The following is an 18,876-nucleotide window of genomic DNA, read 5'->3' as shown; positions in this document are numbered from 1 at the left end:
GGGTTGCTGGATCTTCCAGGAGCGCGCATTCGCGGGCGGGTGGCCACAAGCTGCCAGACTGGCATCATCTGAACTTGCCGATCATTGTCCGCGGGCTTTTGCCCGGCCGCCTCCGCCCATAAGCTACTAGGAGGAGCTTTACCACTTCCCGGCCTGCTGGAAGTGCCGGGCACGATCGCGAGGTAGCGCAGAAGCTCCTCAATGGCCAGCGCCAGCTGCAGCCCTGGCGGCGCATTGGCCTCACCTGAGGCCACGTGCGTCCCACAACACCTTCCCCAGCCAGGGCTCGGGGACCCCGGGAGAGTCTCCCGCCACTTGGCGCCGCTCATCCTGGGCAGGGTCGGCCCCTCTGAGGCTGCCACGTATTAGGGAGCTGCATCCCCGAGCTTGACCTCTGACGGCCGGTTGTAATAGCATTAAGCCTTTGAAACTTCGTAGCGGGGTAGACGGGGCTAGGAAACGAAGAAAACATCTTTTTAAAAATGGAAACGATGGGCCTGCATTATAGGTGTGATCCACCGCGCCCGACGATTTTGCTCATTTTAGATACTAGAACTTTTTAAATTTTTTTGCTGTTTTGGTTTGGTTTTGTTTGTTTGTTTGTTTTTCCTGAGACAGAGTCTCGCTTTGTCGCCAAGCTGGAGTGCAGTGGTGTGATCTCAGCTCACTACAACCTCTGCCTCCTGGGTTCAAGCCATTGTCCTGCCTCAGCCTCTCAAGTACAGGCGCACGCCACCATACCTGGCTAATTTTTGTATTTTTAGTAGATACAGGGTTCTAGCATGTTGGCCAGGCTGGTCTCGAACTCCTGACCTCAAGTGATCCACCTGCCTCTGCCTCCCAAAGTGTTGGGATTACAGGCGTGAGCCATCACGCCTGGCCCCGGTACATATATTTTGAATGAATGAATGGACACTCAAAAAATATTAGCTGTTAGTATCTTTGCACAAACAATAGGCCCACAGCAAATATCTTTTCCCAAATAAAAAGGAAGTCCTCACCACAGAGATAATTTCACCACTCCAGAAAAATAGACAAAAGCTTTTAAAAGAGTGTTTTGTGGGCCCGGCATTGTGGCTCATACCTGTAATCCCAGCACTTTGGGAGGCTGAGGCAGGCAGATCACCTGAGGTCGGGAGTTCAAGACCAGCCTGACCAACATGGAGAAACTCCCATCTCTACTAAAAGTACAAAATTAGCCGGACGTGGTGGTGCATGCCTGTAACCCCAGCTACTCAGGAGGCTGAGGCAGGAGAATCGCTTAAACCCAGGAGGTGGAGTTTGCGGTGAGCCAAGATCGCGCCATTGCACTCCAGCCTGGGCAACAAGAGTGAAACTCCCGTCTCAAAACTCCCGTCTCAAAGAAAAAAAGTGTTTTGTGGTGGAGCACAGTGGCTCATGCCTGTAATCCCAATGCTTTGAGAGGCCAATGTGGGAGGATCAGTTGAGGCCAGGAGTTACAAACCAGCCTAGGCAACATAGCAAGAACCCATCTCTACAAAAAATGAAAATACAAAATTAGCCAGCCATGGTGGCACACACTGTAGCCGTAGCTATTCAGGAGACTGAGGCATAAGGATCTAGCCCAGGAGTTCAAGGCTACATACAGTGAGCTATGATCACGCCACTGCACTCCAGCCTAGGAGACAAAGAAAGATCCTGTTTCTAAAAAAAAAAAATAATGAAATCGTGTTTTGCCCTCTGTTCTCTGAAATCCTTCTACTTTCCTGAGCATGTCAGCGTTCCACATGGATGAGCATGAATTCACCTGAAATCACCATCCCACATCTTCTTCAGCTCTGATGATCTTTGCTTCCACTCCCCTTAAGCCGCCACAGGAACGGCTCTTGTGATCCTTTTGGACAGCTAGATTTCTGAAATCTTAAGCTCCAACATTCTTTCTACTTGCCCTCTGTGGCAGATTATATTTTCCAAGGTAGCTGCAATAAGTTCTCCCATCCCGTGTACTCTTCTTTTTTTTAATTTTTAAATTTTATTTTATTTTTTATTTATTTATTTTTTGAGACTAGTATCTCACTCTGTCACCAAGGCTGGAGTGCAATGGTGTGATCTTGCCTCACTGCAACCTCCGTCTCCCAGGTTCAAGTGATTCTCCTGCCTCAGCCTCCCAAGTAGGTGGGATTACAGGTACATGCCATGCCACCACGCCCGGCTAATTTTTGTATTTTTAGTAGAGACAGGGTTTTGCCGTGTTGACCAGGCTGGTCTTGAACTCCTGACCTCGTGATCCACCTGCCTTGTGGGATTACAGGCGTCAGCCACCGCATCTGGCCCCATTAGTATGATTTTTCAAATATTTATCCATGTTGTAGCATGTATCGGTAATTCATTTCTTTTTATTACTGAGTAGTGTTCCATTGTAGTGATATACTACAATTTGTTTAGCTATTTATCTGTTAATGAACATTTGGGTTTTTTCTAGTGTTGGGTAGTCAGAAAGCTGCTATGAATATATGTTCGTTTCTCTTGGATAAAACTCCAAGATTGCAATTGCTGGGTCTTTTTTTTTTTTTTTTTTTTGTGAGACAGAGTTTCGTTCTTGTTACCCAGGCTGGAGTGCAATGGCGTGATCTCGGCTCACTGCAACCTCTGCCTTCCGGATTCAAGCAATTCTCCTGCCTCAGCCTCTCTAGTAGCTGGGATTACAGGCATGCGCCACCACACCTGGCTAATTTAGTATTTTTAGTAGAGACGGGATTTTACCATGTTGGTCAGGCCAGTTTCAAACTCCTGACCTCAGGTGATCTGCTTGCCTCAGCCTCCCAAAGTGCTGGGATTATAGGCATGAACCACCGCGCCTGGCCTTGCTGGGTCTTATGGTGAGTATATATTTATAAGAAACTGCAGGCCCAGTGTGGTGGCTCACAGCTGTCATCTCAGCACTTTAGGAGGCCGATGTGGGAGGATCCCTTGAGGCCATGAGTTCAAGGTCAGCCTGGGCAACATAGCAAGACCCTGTTTCTACAAAAAATAAAAAATTAGCTGGGCATGGTGGTGGTCATCTGTAGTCCCTAATATTCAGGAGGCCGAGGCAGGAGGATTGCTTAAGCCCAGGGGTTCTAGGCTGCAATGAGCTGTGATTGCACTGCTGCACTCCAGCCTGGGTGACAGAGCAAGACCCTGTCTCAGACACACACACACACACACACACACACACACACACACAGCAGTTGTCTTTGCTCCCTTGTAGCTGGGCAGCAGATTCTTCCTCTGATTCATCTTGGGATGCTGTTGTCTCTGTCCCCTCATTTTATTTATTTATTTATTTTATTTTTATTTTATTTTATTTTATTTTTTGAGATAGAGTCTTGCTCTATCACCCAGGCTAGAGTGCAGAGGCACGATCTTGGCTCACTGCAAACTCCGCTTCCGGGGTTCAAGCAATTCTCCTGCCTCAGTCTCTCGAGTAGCTGGGACCACAGCCATGTGCCACCTCACTTGGTGAATTTTTTTGTTTTTGATTTTGTTTTTGTTTTTTTGACAGTCTCACTCTGTCACCCAGGCTGGAGTGCAATGGTGCGATCTCAGCTCACTGCAACCTCTGCCCCTTGGGTTCAAGCGATTCTCCTACCTCAGCCTCCCAAAGTGCTGGGATTACAGGCATCAGCCACCGCACCCGCTCCAGTCTGCTTCTTTGTCTATGCATTTAGTTCTCCCAAGAGATTCTCTTTCCCTCTCCCTCTCCCTCTCCCTTGCCTTTGTACCCTGCTAATCAGGCATATGTGATTTCCTGTCAGACCTGAACCTTGCAGGATTGAAGCCATAGAAAAGAGTATGTTGACTCTACAGTGATTGAAGGGGATAGGAGTAAAGCGTTTCTCAGAGGAAGCAAGCAGTCTTAGGAAATTTTGCCTGACCCGTTTTTGTGCTAGTCCCACCAGGAGAGAGAGTGAAGCCAGACAGTCTCCCTCTTTCCTGTTTTGTGTGTGGACTACGATGTTCATTTCCTCATTCTCTCTTTCTAGGCTCTTGCTCTTGCAGAATCCAACAGTCTTTCTTGAAGAAATGTGTAGTCAGAACTTTGTGCTGCATTTTTATCTTGGGAAGGAACAGAATAGTGTGGTCTAGAAATCTAGCGCTGGAGACACGTGAGTCTGATTTGTCTTTTTTCGGTTTTGTTTTGTTTGTTTGCTGTCATTGTAATGTTTTTATGCATTGGACTGTTAAATGTTTGTCTGCCAGCAGTTTACTCCTTTTTTTGAGACAGAGTTGTGCTCTGTCACCCAGGCTGGAGTGCAGTGGCGCAATCTTGGCTTACTGCAACCTCTACCTCCTGAGTTCAAGTGATTCTCCTGCCTCAGCCTCCTGAGTAGCTGGGATTACAGGTGCGGGCCACCACACCTGATTAATTTTTGTATGTTTAGTAGAGACAGGATTTCACTATGTTGGCCAGGCTGGTCTTGAACTCTCAACCTCAGGTCATCCATCCGTCTCAGCCTCCCAAAGTGCTGGGATTACAGGTGTGAGCCACCACACCCAACCTGCAGTTTACTCCTCACCTGAATTTTAAAAATTGATGTCAACTATGTGGCATGCAGAAGATCTCAGCTTCCCAGAATAGCTGGTTATATTACATATCATTTCAACTTTTATTTTAGCTTCAAGGAGTACATGTGCAGGTTTGTTACATGGGTATATCACATAATGCTGAGGTTTGGGGTACAATTGATCCCATCACCCAGGGTTTGAGCGCAGTACCCAGTAGGTCGTTTCTCAGTCCTTGCCCTCCTTCCGCTGCCTTCTTGTAGTCCTCAGTATCTGGTTCTGGTTTTGTTGTTGTTGTTTCACAAAGTCTCACTCTGTCGCCGAGGCTGGAGCACAATGGTGTGATCTCAGCTCACTACAACCTCCGCCTCCCGGGTTCAAGCGATTCTCCTGCCTCAGCCTCCTGAGTAGCTGGGATTACAGGTGCCTGCCACCATGCCCCACTAATTTTTGTATTTTTAGTAGAGATGGAGTTTCACCATGTTAGCCAGGCAGGTCTCGAACTCCTGATCTCAGGTGATTCGCCCACCTCAGCCTCCCAAAGTGCTGGGATTACAGGTGTTAGTCACCGTGCCTGGCCAACAGTGTGTGTTTTTCCCGTCTTTGTATCCATGTGTACCCAGTGTTTAGCTCCCACTTGTAAGTAAGAACATGTGGTATTTGGTTTTCTGTTTCTGCGCTAATTCACTTAGGATAATGGCCTCTAGCTGCATTCATGTTGTAGCAAAGGACATAATTTCATTCTTTTTTATGGCTGTGCTGGCTTTTTTTTTTTTTTTAATCATAAAATATAGCATAAGGCCAGGTGTGGTGGCTCACACCTGTAATCCCAGCATTTTGGGAGGCTGAAGTGCGCAGATCACCTGAGGTCAGGAGTTCAAGACCAGCCTGGCCAACATAGTGAAACCCCATCTCTACTGAAAATACAAAAATTAGCCACTTGTGGCGGCGCATGCTTCTGATCCCAGCTATTCGGGAGGCTGAGACGTGAGAATCGCTTGAACCCGGGAGGCAGAGATTGCAGTGAGCCAAGATCGTACCACTGCACTCCAGCCTGGGTGACAGAGCAAGACTATCTAAAAAAAAAAGGATAAAATAAAATAGAGTGTAAGGGCATGGGCTGGGGACTTCCAGCCCTTGTTACAGGGAGCCTCTTTGACTGTCCTCTGATTCAGAACCTTTTCAGAATCTGCTGTGTACTCTTTCAATGCCTGGGGGCCTGAACAAATTTGTCCCTACTACCAAAGCAAGTAAGCTTAGTTCTCACAACTATGCGTGACCTTCACAACCTCCACACTGGCTTTTATTTTTTCCTTACACAGGTGAAGATAAGAGGTCAGTCCTAACAAAAGGTGAAGGAAGCAAGGTGATCTTAGAAGTCTCTTGAAAGATGCAGAGATTGAGAAGTTGGGAAAGCGTTTGTTTGGGCAAGGAACTTTTTTCCTCTTATCCAAAATCAGGCCTCCAAAGGCTGGCCCTGCAGGAAAACTTGCTTTTGTACTTTGGAACTATTGGCAAGAAGGCCTTGTCAGCAGTGGCTTTTTTTTTTTTTTTTTTAATCAGTTGGTCCTTTGCTTGCCCCAGATGAAGTAGCTGGGGCCAGCCAGGCAGAAGTTCTGTTCTGAGCTGCAGAAGGCAGTGGTCCGGATGGGGCCTGGGAGCCTCTGTGTCTGAGAATCTGAGAATAGACCTTCCCACCGGCGTGTCTTCTACCCCTGGCCCTGCCCTCTCCCTCCCTGTTAGAGCCAAATATGAAGAATCCAGAGTCCATTCTCCGGCAATGATTTTTCTGTGTGTGGAATTCTGATGTACACAATTTACTTTGAAGCAACTGAACTTACTAGGCAGACTTTTTTTCCCCTATAGCCACAAGAATTTTAAACATGCATGGATTGTGAGTCACTCCTGGTAGAGACAATGAAAACAGGAGGAAATCGGCCAGGCGTGGTGGCTCACACCTGTCATCCTAGCACTTTGGGAGGTGAAGGCAGGTGGATCACTTGAGGTCAGGAGTTTGAGACCGGCCTGGCCAACATGGTGAAACTCTGTCTCTACTAAAAATACAAAAGAATTAGCCAGGCATGGTGGGGTGACAATCCCAGCTACTCGGGAGGCAGGAGAATTGCTTGAACCCGGGAGGCGGAGGTTGCAGTGAGCCGAGATCACATCATTGCACTCCAGCCTGGGCAACAGAGTGAGACCCCATCTCAAAAATAAAAATAAAAATAAAAAAGGAGGAAATCAGAAGTACAGCATTTTGCAGAGCAGGATGGAAAGACCTCAAAGGAGCTGTGGCCGAGTTTGCTCAGCTGCTCAATCAAGCAGGGAGGGAGATGATACTCTTGTAACCCAACGGGTAAAGGCCATCTCCCCTGGCCGGTCCATTTCATGGGCAGAGTTAAGGTCCTAAAATCCAGCTCGCTCTCCTAGGGAGGGTGTGGAAAAAGAATCAGCCTTCCAAGTAAATTCAATGTAAAGTGTGTCTCTAATGTTCTATTTTGGCCAGCACTGTGGCTCAAGCTTATAATCCCAGCACTTTGGGAGGCAAGATGGGAGGATCATTTGAGGCCAGGAATTCAAGACCAGCCTGGGTAATATAGTGAGACCTCATCTCTGCAATAATAATAATAATAATAATAATAATAATAACTTAGCTGGGTGTGGTGGTGTGTGCCTGTAGTCTCTGCTACTCAGGAGGCTGAGGCAGGAGGATCACTTCAGCCCAGGAGGTTGAGGCCACAGTGAGCTATGATTACACCATTGGCACTCCAGTGTGGGCGACAGAGTGAGACCTTGTCTCTAAAAAAAGAGCCAAAAATACTCTGTTTTCTCCTTGGGACCACATTACAACCCAGAAGGCAGGTGTCAACAATTCTGAGCTGTATATTAGGCCTAGTGGTCAGCTGGGGATGTGTAAATCAGTTCTAACTTTTAGTGGAGGAAATGTAAATTTCCTTTCAAACTCAAGGCTGATGGTCTTGCTTTTTTTTTTTTTTTTTTTCGAGACGGTGTCTCACTCTGTCACCCAGGCTGGAGTGCTATGGCCTGATCTCGGCTCACTGCACCCTTGAACTCCTGGGCTCCAGCCATCCTACCACCTCAGGCTCTTGAATACCTGGGACCACAGGCGTGCACCACCATGCCCCACCAATTTTTTTTTATTATTCTTTTAGAGAAGTAATCTCACTATATTCCCCAGGCTGGTCTCAAACTCCTGAGCTCAAGGGATCCTGCTGTCTCAGCCTCCCAAAGTGCTGGAATTATTACAAGTGTGAGCCACTGCACCCGGCCAGTCTCATTGAAGCTATTGCTAGTGTCAGTGGTTGGAAAGAGGTTCAAGTACCTGGTTTGTCTTTTTTTTTTTTTTGAGACAGAGTTTCGCTCTTGTCACCCAAGCTGGAGTGCACTGGCACTATCTCAGCTCACTGCAACCTCCGCCTCCCGGGTTCAAGTGATTCTCCTGCCTCAGCCTCCTGAGTAGCTGGGATTACAAGCACCTGGCTAGTTTTTGTACTTCCAGTACAGATGGGGTTTCACTGTGTTGGCCTGGCTGGTCTCAAACTCCTGACCTCAGGTGATCCGCCCACCTCGGCCTCCCAAAGTGCTGGGATTACAGGCATGATCATCGCTCGCGGCCAAAGCACCTGGTTTTTCAAACATGGCCAGTAATTATTTGTCTGATCATCTCAACAACACTGGAAGCCTCTTGAAGATGGCGCCCATGCATTCCTCTCTCGGGTCTTGTGTCCGGGTCCTTGGGGACTGGCTTTGAGGTTCTGGTGCCCATCAGTCGTTCTCAGGAGCATTGCCCATTCTTAGTTCTGTTGTGTTGCCTCATGTACCTTCTTTTTTTTTTTTTTTTTTTTTTTTTTGAGATGGAGTTTCATTCTTGTTGCCCAGGCTGGAGTGCGATGGTGCCATCTCGGCTCACCGCAAACTCCAATTCCCGGGTTCAAGCGATTCTCCTGCTTCAGCCTCCTGAATAGCTGTGATTACAGGCGTGCACCACCATGCCCAGCTAATTTTGTATTTTTACTAGAGATGGGTTTTCTCCGTGTTAGTCAGGCTGGTCTCAAACTCCCAACCTCAGGTGATCTGCCCTCCTCAGCCTCCCAAAGTTCTGGGATTACAGGCGTGAGCCACCACACTCAGCCTTCTCTTGCATCTTCTTAAAAAGTTCTTTAGCTTGTCCCACTTATCTCATTGTAGCTGCTTTTACACTATTTGTCTGTTTCTGGCTTCCTATTCACTCACTTATGCTTCATTCTCCATACTTAGTGGAATTGCATTACCTTAAGTGCTGTTTCTCTGCTGAAAGACCTGCTGACTTCGACACCTTTACAGTGAGCCTACCTGGGCATGTAGTATGAATTAGCTTGATTCCTGCTGGACTGAAGCCAAATGACTGGTTTCTTTTTACTTTTTCTTTTTATTTTTTATCTTTTCTTATAGAGACAGGGTTTCACCATGTTGGCTAGGCTGGTCTGTAATCACAGCATTTTGGGAGGCTGAGGCAGGTGGATCACTTGAGGACAGGAGTTTGAGACCAGCCTGGCCACCATGGTGAAATCCCATCTCTACTGAGGACAGGAGTTTGAGACCAGCCTGGCCACCATGGTGAAACCCCATCTCTACTAAAATACAAAAATTAGCTGGGCGTGGTGGCATGTGCCTGTAATCCCAGCTACTCGGGAGGCTGGGGCAGGAGAATTGCTTAAACCTGGGAGGCAGAGATTGTAGTGAGTCAAGATTGCGCCACTGCACTCCAGCCTGCGTGACAGAGTGAGACTCCTTAAAAAAAAAAAAAAAAGAATTATTAATAGACACTGAAATTTGCATTTCATTTTTATTTATTATTATTACTTTTGAGACAGGCTCTCATTCTGTCACCCAGGCTGCAGTGCAATGTCATGGTCGTAGCTCAGTGCAGCCTCAAACTCCTGTGCTCAAGCAATCCTTCTGCCTCAGCCTCCTGAGTAGCTAGGTCTGTAGGTGTGTGTCATCACACCTGGCTAATTTTAAAAATACATTTGTAGAGATGGGGTCTTGCTATGTTGCCCAGATTGATGTTGAACTCCTGGCTTCAAGTAATCCTCCTGTCTCAGCCTCCCAAAGTGCTAGGATTAGCAGGCGTGAGCCACTGTAGCCAGCCTGAAATTTGAATTTCATTAATTTTTACATGTCAAAAAATACTATTCTTCTATTTGATTTTTTTTCAACTGTTTAAAATGTAAAAATCAGCCAGGCATGGTGGCTCACACCTGTAGTCCCAGCCACTCGAGAGCCCAAGATGGAAGAATCACTTGAGTCCAGGAGTTTGAAGCTGCAGCGAGCTATGATGGCAACACTGCACTCCAGCCTAGGTGATAGAATGAGATCCTGTCTCAAAAAAAATAAAGTAAGATAAAATGTAAAAATCGTTCTTACTTGTGAGCCATACAAAACCAGGTGGCAGGGTGGATTTGGCCTACAAGCCATAGTTTGCTGACCCCTGACTTAAAAGATTTTTTTTTCCAGGTCAACTTTAAATGGCATTATTCTGCCAACTGCATTGGTTAAAAATCAGCTGAACAGTGGGTTGCTCATCTGCTTTGAGTCTGTTTTTAACCACAGTCTATTCTAAATATAGATTATTTACATCATCTGTGTAGCCTTGTATTTGACATATTAGTCTCTGATGGGAGGCTGGTCTAGGCAACGTTGAGGATCCCTTTCACCCTAATTCTAGTCCAAAGATTTTCTAACAAATAAATGCCAGGTATGGGGGCCTCATGCCTGTAATCCCACCACTTTGGGAGATCTAGGTGGGAAGATTGCTTGAATCCAGGAGTTCAAGACCAGTCTGGGCACCATAGCAAGACCCCCATCTGTACAAAAAAAATTGTTTTTTTAATTAGCCAGGCATAGTGGCACGTGCCTGTAGTCTCTGCTACTTGGGAGACTGAGGCAGGAGGATCGCTTGAGCCCAGGGATTGGAGGCTGCAGTGAGCCACAATTGTACCACTGCACTCCAGCCTGGGTGACAGAGTGAGAACTTGTCTCAAAAAAAAAAAAAAAAAATTCTTTATGAATCTCTGTCCTCTGCAGCTTCTGTAGCAGTGTGCCTCCCAAAGTTTCTTCCTGTACCTTCACCATTTTCCTTCTTCCCAGGCTCAAGTCAGGACATAAAGGTGGTGGTCCTGTAGGCTCTATCCTTAGCGCTCTTCTCTTCTCCCTCTTTCTGTTCTCCATGGACTTTATTTTTGTTATTTTTTATTTTCTTGAGACAGGGTCTCACTCTGTGGCCCCATGCTGGAGGGCAGTGGTGTGATCTTGGCTTACTACAATCTCCACCTCCCAGGTTCAAGTGATTCTCCTGCCTCAACCTCCCAAGTAGCTGGGACTACTAGTGTACCCCACCCTGCCCAGCTGATTTTTGTATTTTTAGTAGAGATGGGATTTTGTCATGTTGGCCAGACTGGTCTTGAACTCCTGGCCTTAAGTGAACTTCCCGCCTCAGCCTCCCAGAGTGCTAGGATTACAGGCATGAGCCACTACGCCCAGCCTCTCCCTGGCCTTTAATCAGATCACGTCTTCAACTAGCACCTCTACATTGGCGACGTGTATATTTAGCCCTTATATTTAGCTCTGACCTTTCTTCTGAGGCTTAAAGTCTTTTCCAGTACCTGAAGCCTAATGTCTAAACTCCTTAGCCTGGCCCTAGGACCTGCTTAGTTTGAACTCCTGATGCACTGCCAGGCCCCTGGACCAAGCCATGGGGTAGCTTCCAGCAGGTCATCTGCTTCCTCCTCCTTGTCTTTGCTCACACTCCTCCCTCTGCCATCACAAGCCTCTCTCCTTGCCTCTACCTCCCTTCCTCTCCTCCCAGCACACACCAAATTGATACCCTGCCCTTTGACAAGCCACTCAGAGGGCCACTTACCTGTCAGATTCAGCTGAAATACCTGTGCCTCCTTGAAACCTTCTTTCTTTTCTTTTCCTTTAGTTAGAGTCAGGATCTTGCTCTGTTGCCCATACTGGAGTACAGTGACACAATCTCAGCTCACTGCAGCCTCCACCTCCCAGGTTCAAGTGATTCTCCTGCCTCAGCCTCCCAAGTAGCTGGGATTACAGGTGTGCACCACCATGCCCAGCTAATTTTTTGTATTCTTATTTTTAGTAGAGACTCAGTCTCTCTGTGTTCCCCAGGCTGGTCTCGAACTCCTGGCCTTCAGCGATCTTCCTGCTTTAGCCTCCCAAAGTGCTGGAATTACAGGCATGAGCCACTGTGCCCAGTGTGAAGCCCTGTTTCATAGATAAGGCTAAACATTTTTCCTATGTGCGCATAGAGCCTTATGCACACCTCTACTTTAATGCTTGCTTTCTTTCTTCAATTAGGTCAAAAATAAATGAATATTGGTTCAACATCATATATATATTTATATTTATATTTATATTTGTTTATGTAGTTACCTTTTTTATATTTACATATATATATATATATTTTTTTTTTTCAGACAGTCTTGCTTTGTCTAACAGGCTGGAGTGCAGTGGTGCCATCTTGGCTCACTGCAGCCTCTGCCTCCCAGGTTCCAGTGATTCTCCTGCCTCAGCCTCCTGGGTAGCTGGGATTATGGGTGCTCACCACCATGCCCAGCTAATTTTTTTTTTTTTTTTAGTAGATTTCACCATGTTGTCCAGGCTGGTCTCAAACTCCTGACCTCAGGTGATCTGCCAGCCTTGGCCTCCCAAAGTGCTGGGATTACAGGAGTGACCCACCACACCCAGTCTCAACATCAAATATATTTAAAAGTTGGTACCAGCCAGGCGCAGTGGCTCACACCTGTAATCCCAGCACTTTGGCAGGCCGAGGTGGGCAGATCACCTGAGGTCAGGAGTTCAAGACCAGCCTGGCCAACATGGTGAAACCCCATCTCTAATAAAAATAAAAAAATAAACAAATAAACAATTAGCCGGGTGTAGTGGCACATGCCTGTAATCCCAGCTACTCAGGAGGCTGAGGCACGAAAATCACTTAAACCAGGGAGGTGGAGTTTGCCGTAAGCCAAGATCATGCCACTGCCCTCCAGCCTGGGCAACAGAGTAAAACTCCATCTAAAAAAAATAGTAATAATAAAACAGAAAGAAAGAAGAAATTGGTATAGTGTGGGAAGCAAAAAAAAAAAAAAGGAAAAAGAAATGATTGAATTAATGAATACACTCTTATGGGGCCTGCACTGACTTTGACACAAATTAGGCTGGCTTAGTAGGCAAGGTGGGATCTTTTCATAATTTTATTTGATGTCTAAAATACATTTATCTTTTTTTCTTGTAGGAGGAAAATTCTTCCAAGGATGGTCTCCCACTCAGAGCTGAGGAAGCTTTCCTACTCAGCAAATGCTGTATGTTTTGATGTTGACAGCATGGTCATCAGAGAAGAAGGAATTGGTGAGCTAGCCAAAATCTGTGGTGTAGAGGATGTGGTGTCAGAAATGTAGGGATAGCATTTATTCACTTTACGAAATGATAAAGAATTTCTTTTCTGGTTTTTTTTTTTTTTTTTTGAGACAGAGTCTCACTCTCTTGCCCAGACTAGAGTGCAATGGCACAGTCTTGGCTCACTGCAACCTCCACCTCCCGGGTTCAAGCGATTATCCTGCCTCAGCCTCCTGAGTAGCTAGGATTACAGGCGTGTGCAACCATGCCCGGCTAATTTTTGTATTTTTAGTAGAGACGGAGTTTCACCTTGTTGGTCAGGTGGTCTCAAACTCCTGACCTCGGGATCCACCCGCCTCGGCCTCCCAAAGTGCTGGGATTACAGGCGTGAGCCACCGCACCCAACCATGAAATGATAAAGACTTTCTAAAGAGTGGCTGTTTTGGATGAAGTGCTAGACCCTGGCTATGGAACATGAGTACTAGGCTTTTTCTTTCATTCCTTAGAGCTAAATTTGATATATTCATTCATTTATATAAATATTTATGGCAAACAAATATGGATAAGACATGTTCTTAGCTCGATCAGGGAAATGACAACCATCACTAACCAAAGAAGATGGCCTGGGAGGTGGGGTCCAAGTGTCCAGCGGCTTTGTGTCATAGTTGAAAGTGTGGCCTTGGTGGTTCCCTAGAAAGGTTCAGAGCCTCTTGGTGGATCCTGGGTCAGAGCCCCTCCCTCCCTCCCTCCCTCCTGCCCTCCCGCCTCCCGTCCTGCAGCTGGGCACCACCCTCTGCAGCCCCAGTCCCCCAGTAATGCACCATGTCATTTTCTTTCTTTTTTTTTTTTCAAGACAGTGTCTTGCTCTGTCACCAGGCTGGAGTGCAATGGTGCAATCTCGGCTTACTGCAACCTCCACCTCCTGGGTTCAAGCAATTCTCCTGTCTCAGCCTCCCAAGTAGCTGGAATTACAGGCGCGCACCACCACGCCCGGCTAAATTTTGTATTTTTAGTGGAGATGGTGTTTCACCATGTTGGCCAGCCTGGTCTTGAACTCCTAACCTCGTGATCTGCCCGCCTCGGCCTCCCAAAGTGCTGGGATCACAGGCATGAGCTACCACGCCTAGCCACCATTTTATTTTTCACTTCCTTTCATGGAAGAACGGTTAGCCTTTGGTCTCTTTCTTGATTTATGACAGCTCACAGCTTTCAAGAAAACTACCTATGAATAGACTGTGTAACTTTTTTTTTTTTTTTTTTTTGAGATAGAGTCTCTGTCGTCCAGGCTGGGGTGCAGTGGCACGATCTTGTCTCACTGCAGCCTCCACCTCCCAGGTTCCAGCAACTCTCCTGCCTCAGCCTCCCAAGTAGCTGGGATTACAGGTGTGCACCACCACACCTGGCTGACTTTAGCATTTTTTTTAGTAGAGATGGGGTTTCGTCATGTTGTCCAGGCTGGTCTTGAACTCCTGGCTTCAGGTGATTTGCCCACCTCAGCTTCCCAAAGTTTTGGCATTATAGGCGTGAGTCATTGCGCCCAGCTTGTTAATGTTATTTTCAAGCAAAACTTCAAAAGTTTATTCCAGGGCCTTGCTCTCATAGCAGCAAAGCCTGTCTGTTGCACAGTGGGATTCTTGGTAGCATCTTCCTGTTGGTGGATGTTGTGCAGACCCGGGGCAGTAAGGCATGTTAACCTCAAGGACAGCGGACCTGGCTGGCCTGACTTTTGGGTCTCCCTCCTAGGACACGGCGAGCCATGGGCGGGGCAGTGCCTTTCAAATCTGCTCTCACGGAGCGCTTAGCCCTCATCCAGACCTCCAGGGAGCAGGTGCAGAGACTCATAGCAGAGCACCCCCTACACCTGACCCCCAGCATAAGGTAAGAGGAGCCCCTGCTCCAGGTGTATTTCAGCACCAGTGTGGGAGGGGAGGGCAAGTCCTCCTGAGAGCATCTAACTATTGCTTTAGAGCGCCCTCTGGGTGGTTTATTTATTTTCATTTTTTAAAAATTTTATTTATGTATTTATTTATTTTATTTTTTGAGGCAGAGTCTCGCTCTGTCGCCCAGACTGGAGTGCAGTGGTACAATCTCGGCTCACTGAAACTTCTGCCTCCCTGGTTCAAGTGATTCTCCTGCCTCAGCCTCCCGAGTGGTTGGGGTTTCAGGCACCCACCATGCCAGGCTAGTTTTTGTATTTTTAGTAGAGACAGGATTTCACCATGTTGGTTAGGCTGGTCTCAAACTCCTGACCTCAGGTGATCCGCCCGCCTTGGACTCCCAAACTGCTGGGATTCTCCTGCCTCAGCCTCAGGAGTAGCTGGGATTACAGGCACCCGCCACCACACCTGGCTAATTTTTGTATTTTTAGTAGAGATGGGTTTCACCATGTTGGCCAGGCTGGTCTCGAACTCTTCACCTCAAGTGATCTGCCTGCCTCGGCCTCCCACTGTGCTGGGATTACAGGTGTGAGCCACCACACCCGGCCTATTATTTTTTTTTTTAGAGTCAGAGTCTCATTCTGTTGCCCAGGTTAGAGTACAGTGGTATAATCATGTCCCACTGCAGCCTTGAACTCCTGGGGTCAGGTGGCCCTCCCACCTTAACGTCCTTAGTAGTAAGGACTACAAGTGCATGCCACCATGCCCAGCTAATTAAAAGAAATTTTTGTGTGTGTGTGTGTGAGGGTCTTGCTTTGTCACCCAGGCTGAAGTCCAGTGGCATGAACACAGCTCACTGCAGCATCAACCTTCTGGGCTCAAGGGATCCTCCTGCCTCCGCTTCCTAAGTAGCTGGGACTACAGACATAGGCCACCATGCCGGATTTTTTTATTTTTTATTTTTTTTATAGACACAGGGTCTCACTACGTTGCCCAGGCTGGTCTTGAACTTGTGGGCTCAAGTGACCAATTTTCCCACCTCAGCCTCCCAAAGTGTTGGAATTATAGGTTTGAGCCACTATACCCAGCCTTTAAAAAATTTCTTGTAGAGATGGGGTCTTGCTATGTTGCCCAGGCTGTTCTCAACCTACTGGCCTCAAGTGATTTTCTACCTTGGCTTCCCAAAGTGCTGAAATTAAAGGTGTGGCCTGTGTGGTTCTTTTGGCACTTACAGGTGGTCTTTCTGGCCAGTTGTGTGGTCCTGTCTGTTTCTGCCTTTCCTCTTTCTCCAGGGAAAACCTAAGCTTTCCTTGTTTGTCCTCATCTTGTGTTTTTCTGGGTCCATGGGCACAGTAGAATTCTGGGACGGCGTGCTAAAGCAGCCAAGCCCTACCCATTGATTTCTAAGTGCATTTAGAAAAACACATGTAAGGCTGGGCATAGTGGCTCACGCCTGTAATCCCAGCACTTTCCGAGGCCAAGGCAGATGAATCACTAGGTCAGGAGTTTGAGACCAGCCTAACCAATATGATGAAACCCCGTCTCTACTAAAAATACAAAAATTAGGTTGGGCACGGTGGCTCACGCCTGTAATCCCAGCACTTTGGGAGGCCGAGATGGGTGGATCACCTGAGGTCAGGAGTTCGAGACCAGCCTGGCCAACATGGTGAAACCCAGTCTCTACTAAAAATACAAAAAAGTAGCTGGGCATGGTGGTGGGCGCCTATAATCCCAGCTACCTGGGAGGCTGAGGGAGGAAAATCACCGGAACCTGGGAGGCAGAGGTTGCTGTGAGCCAAGATCACGCCAGTGCGCTCCAGCTAGGGTGACAGAGCGAGACTCCATCTCAAAAAAAAAAAAAAAATTAACCGGGCATTGTGGTACGGGCTTGTAATACTCAGGAGTCTGAGGCAGGAGAATCACTTGAACCCGGGAGGTGGAGGTTGCAGTGAGCCGAGATCGCACCCTTTCACTCCAGCCTGGGTGACAAGAGTGAAAATCTGTCTCAAAAGAAAAGAAAGAGAAAAACATATATAAAACATTAACACCCCAGGCAATATACCTTGTCAAATATACCTCAGGCAAATGCATTCAGGAGAAGAAAATGTATCTTAGTTTCCTCTTTGTGTTTCATTTTTTTTCCCTTTTGTATTACTCAGTGTTTGGTTGTATTTTATTTTTTCAGGGAACTGGTAAGTCGCCTACAGGAGCAAAATGTTCAGCTTTTCCTAATATCTGGTGGCTTTAGGAGTATTGTAGAACATGTTGCTTCAAAGCTCAATATCCCAGGAACCAATGTATTTGCCAATAGGCTGAAATTCTACATTAAGATGTTAATTGTAACATGTTCCCTTTCTTAGCAGTTCCATTATTCAGTATTCTGGGTAATGTCTGTTGGAATGCAACTTAAACAGTCACATCAGAGTTAATATTGAGATGAATGGTTCTCTTAATTGAAGTATTTTGCCCTTTGGTACCCTTTGCTCAGCAAAATAGACTTAGGTCATCACCTGTCCTAGCTTTATTATCTATAACATCACCTGTCTGTACATAAATGTCTGCATTTCGTGAAACATTAATTCCTACATCGCCCCTATGACTTACTTTGCTATATGTTGTATTTCAATTTTATGGGAGCTTCTATGCATTTGAAGCAATTTAGACTCAAGAAGGAGACTTTTGGCTGGGCACGGTGGCTCATGCCTGTAATCCCAGCACTTTGGGAGCCTGAGGCAGGGGTATCACTTGAGGTCAGGAGTTTGAGACCACCCTGGTCAAAGTGGTGAAGCCCCAACTCTGCTAAAAAAAAAAAAAAAAAAAAAAATTACTGGGCATGGTGGCACATGCCTGTAGTCCCAACTACTTGGGAGGCTGAGGCAGGAGAATCACTTGAAGTTGGGAGGTGGAGGTTGCAATAAGCCGAGATCACGCTACTGCACTTACACCCTGGGTGACAGAGTGAGACTCTGTCTTTAAAAAAAAAAAAAAAAAGACAGAGACTTTAGAAGGGAGACTTTTGTTAACGGATTACTGAACTACAGCTACCCTTGGGGAAGCCTCCTGTCCCCTTTCTGGTCCATAGCCGTGCCACAGCTGTTATATTATCTCAGATCTCCAGTTACATCAAGGAGTGACTGATAGTGATATTCTTTTTTTTTTTTTTTTTTTCTTTTTTGAGACAGGGTCTCTGTTGCTCCTGCTGAAGTGCAGTGGCTCGATCTCGGCTCACTGCAACCTCTGCTGCCTGGGTTCAAGCGATCCTCCTGCCTCAGCCTCCTGAGTAGCTGGGATTACAGGTGCCCACCAACACGCCTGGCTAATTTTTGTATGGCGCCAGACCATACTTTTGTTTTAGACGGCTGATTTATCCTATAATCCCAGCACTTTGGGAGGCTGAGGCAGGAAAATCGCTTGAGCACAGAGGTTTGAGACCAGCCTGGGAAACATAGTGAGGTTGAAATCTCTACAAAGTAAATAAATAAAATAAAATAAAAACAGCTGATTTAGAACTACATAAGATTTAAAACAGGAATTACACAAAAACAACTCTCATTACAAGATAAAAATTAAATAATAAAAACAAATTCAATCTTGTTGTATCAACTGACTTTATGCAAACCCAAGAAAAGTTATGAATAAGGAACTAAAAACCTTTTAAAACTTTTAACAATGCCTTATCCCTGTAGTATGGGCACCATCTTTTAGCCTAGGTGTGTGCTCAATAGGTTGGTTTCATTTCCCCAAATAATACCATCAACAACTCATAACCGAGATTTTAATATCATTTGATACTTTATATACTAGTTCCTGATACATTACCTTATTTAATCCTCATAGCAGCCCTGTGAAGTCAAATATTATGTTTTGTTCTGTTTTGTTTTTCTTAGACAGAGTCTCACTCTGTCACCCAAAGTGTTGGGATTACAGGCGTGAGCTGCCGCGCCCGGCTGATATTTTATTTTTAATAAATAATGGAAATTGTTCTGAATTCAAAAGGCACCAAAGGGCATGTGGTGGAATTAAATCTTCCTCCCACCTCTAGTTCAACACTAGAGACAAAGTTACCCCTGGATACTCT

The 18,876-nt window shown here is 46.3% G+C and overlaps 1 long non-coding RNA gene across 1 annotated transcript; it reads left to right on the top strand.

Moving 5' to 3' along the window:
* Positions 1-4: 4 nt before the first annotated feature.
* LOC139362884 (uncharacterized) lies at positions 5-17,409 on the top strand. Its single transcript, XR_011622413.1, has 5 exons — positions 5-182; positions 3,987-4,109; positions 12,821-12,933; positions 14,665-14,799; positions 16,984-17,409. It is a non-coding gene; the product is annotated as an uncharacterized lncRNA (long non-coding RNA).
* The last annotated feature ends 1,467 nt before the right edge of the window (positions 17,410-18,876 follow it).

The sequence above is a fragment of the Macaca nemestrina genome, chromosome 4, assembly GCF_043159975.1.
Source record: "Macaca nemestrina isolate mMacNem1 chromosome 4, mMacNem.hap1, whole genome shotgun sequence".
NCBI lineage: Eukaryota > Metazoa > Chordata > Mammalia > Primates > Cercopithecidae > Macaca > Macaca nemestrina.
Note: the sequence above shows the minus strand (reverse complement) of the source record. Positions and strands in the feature narration are given on the sequence as shown.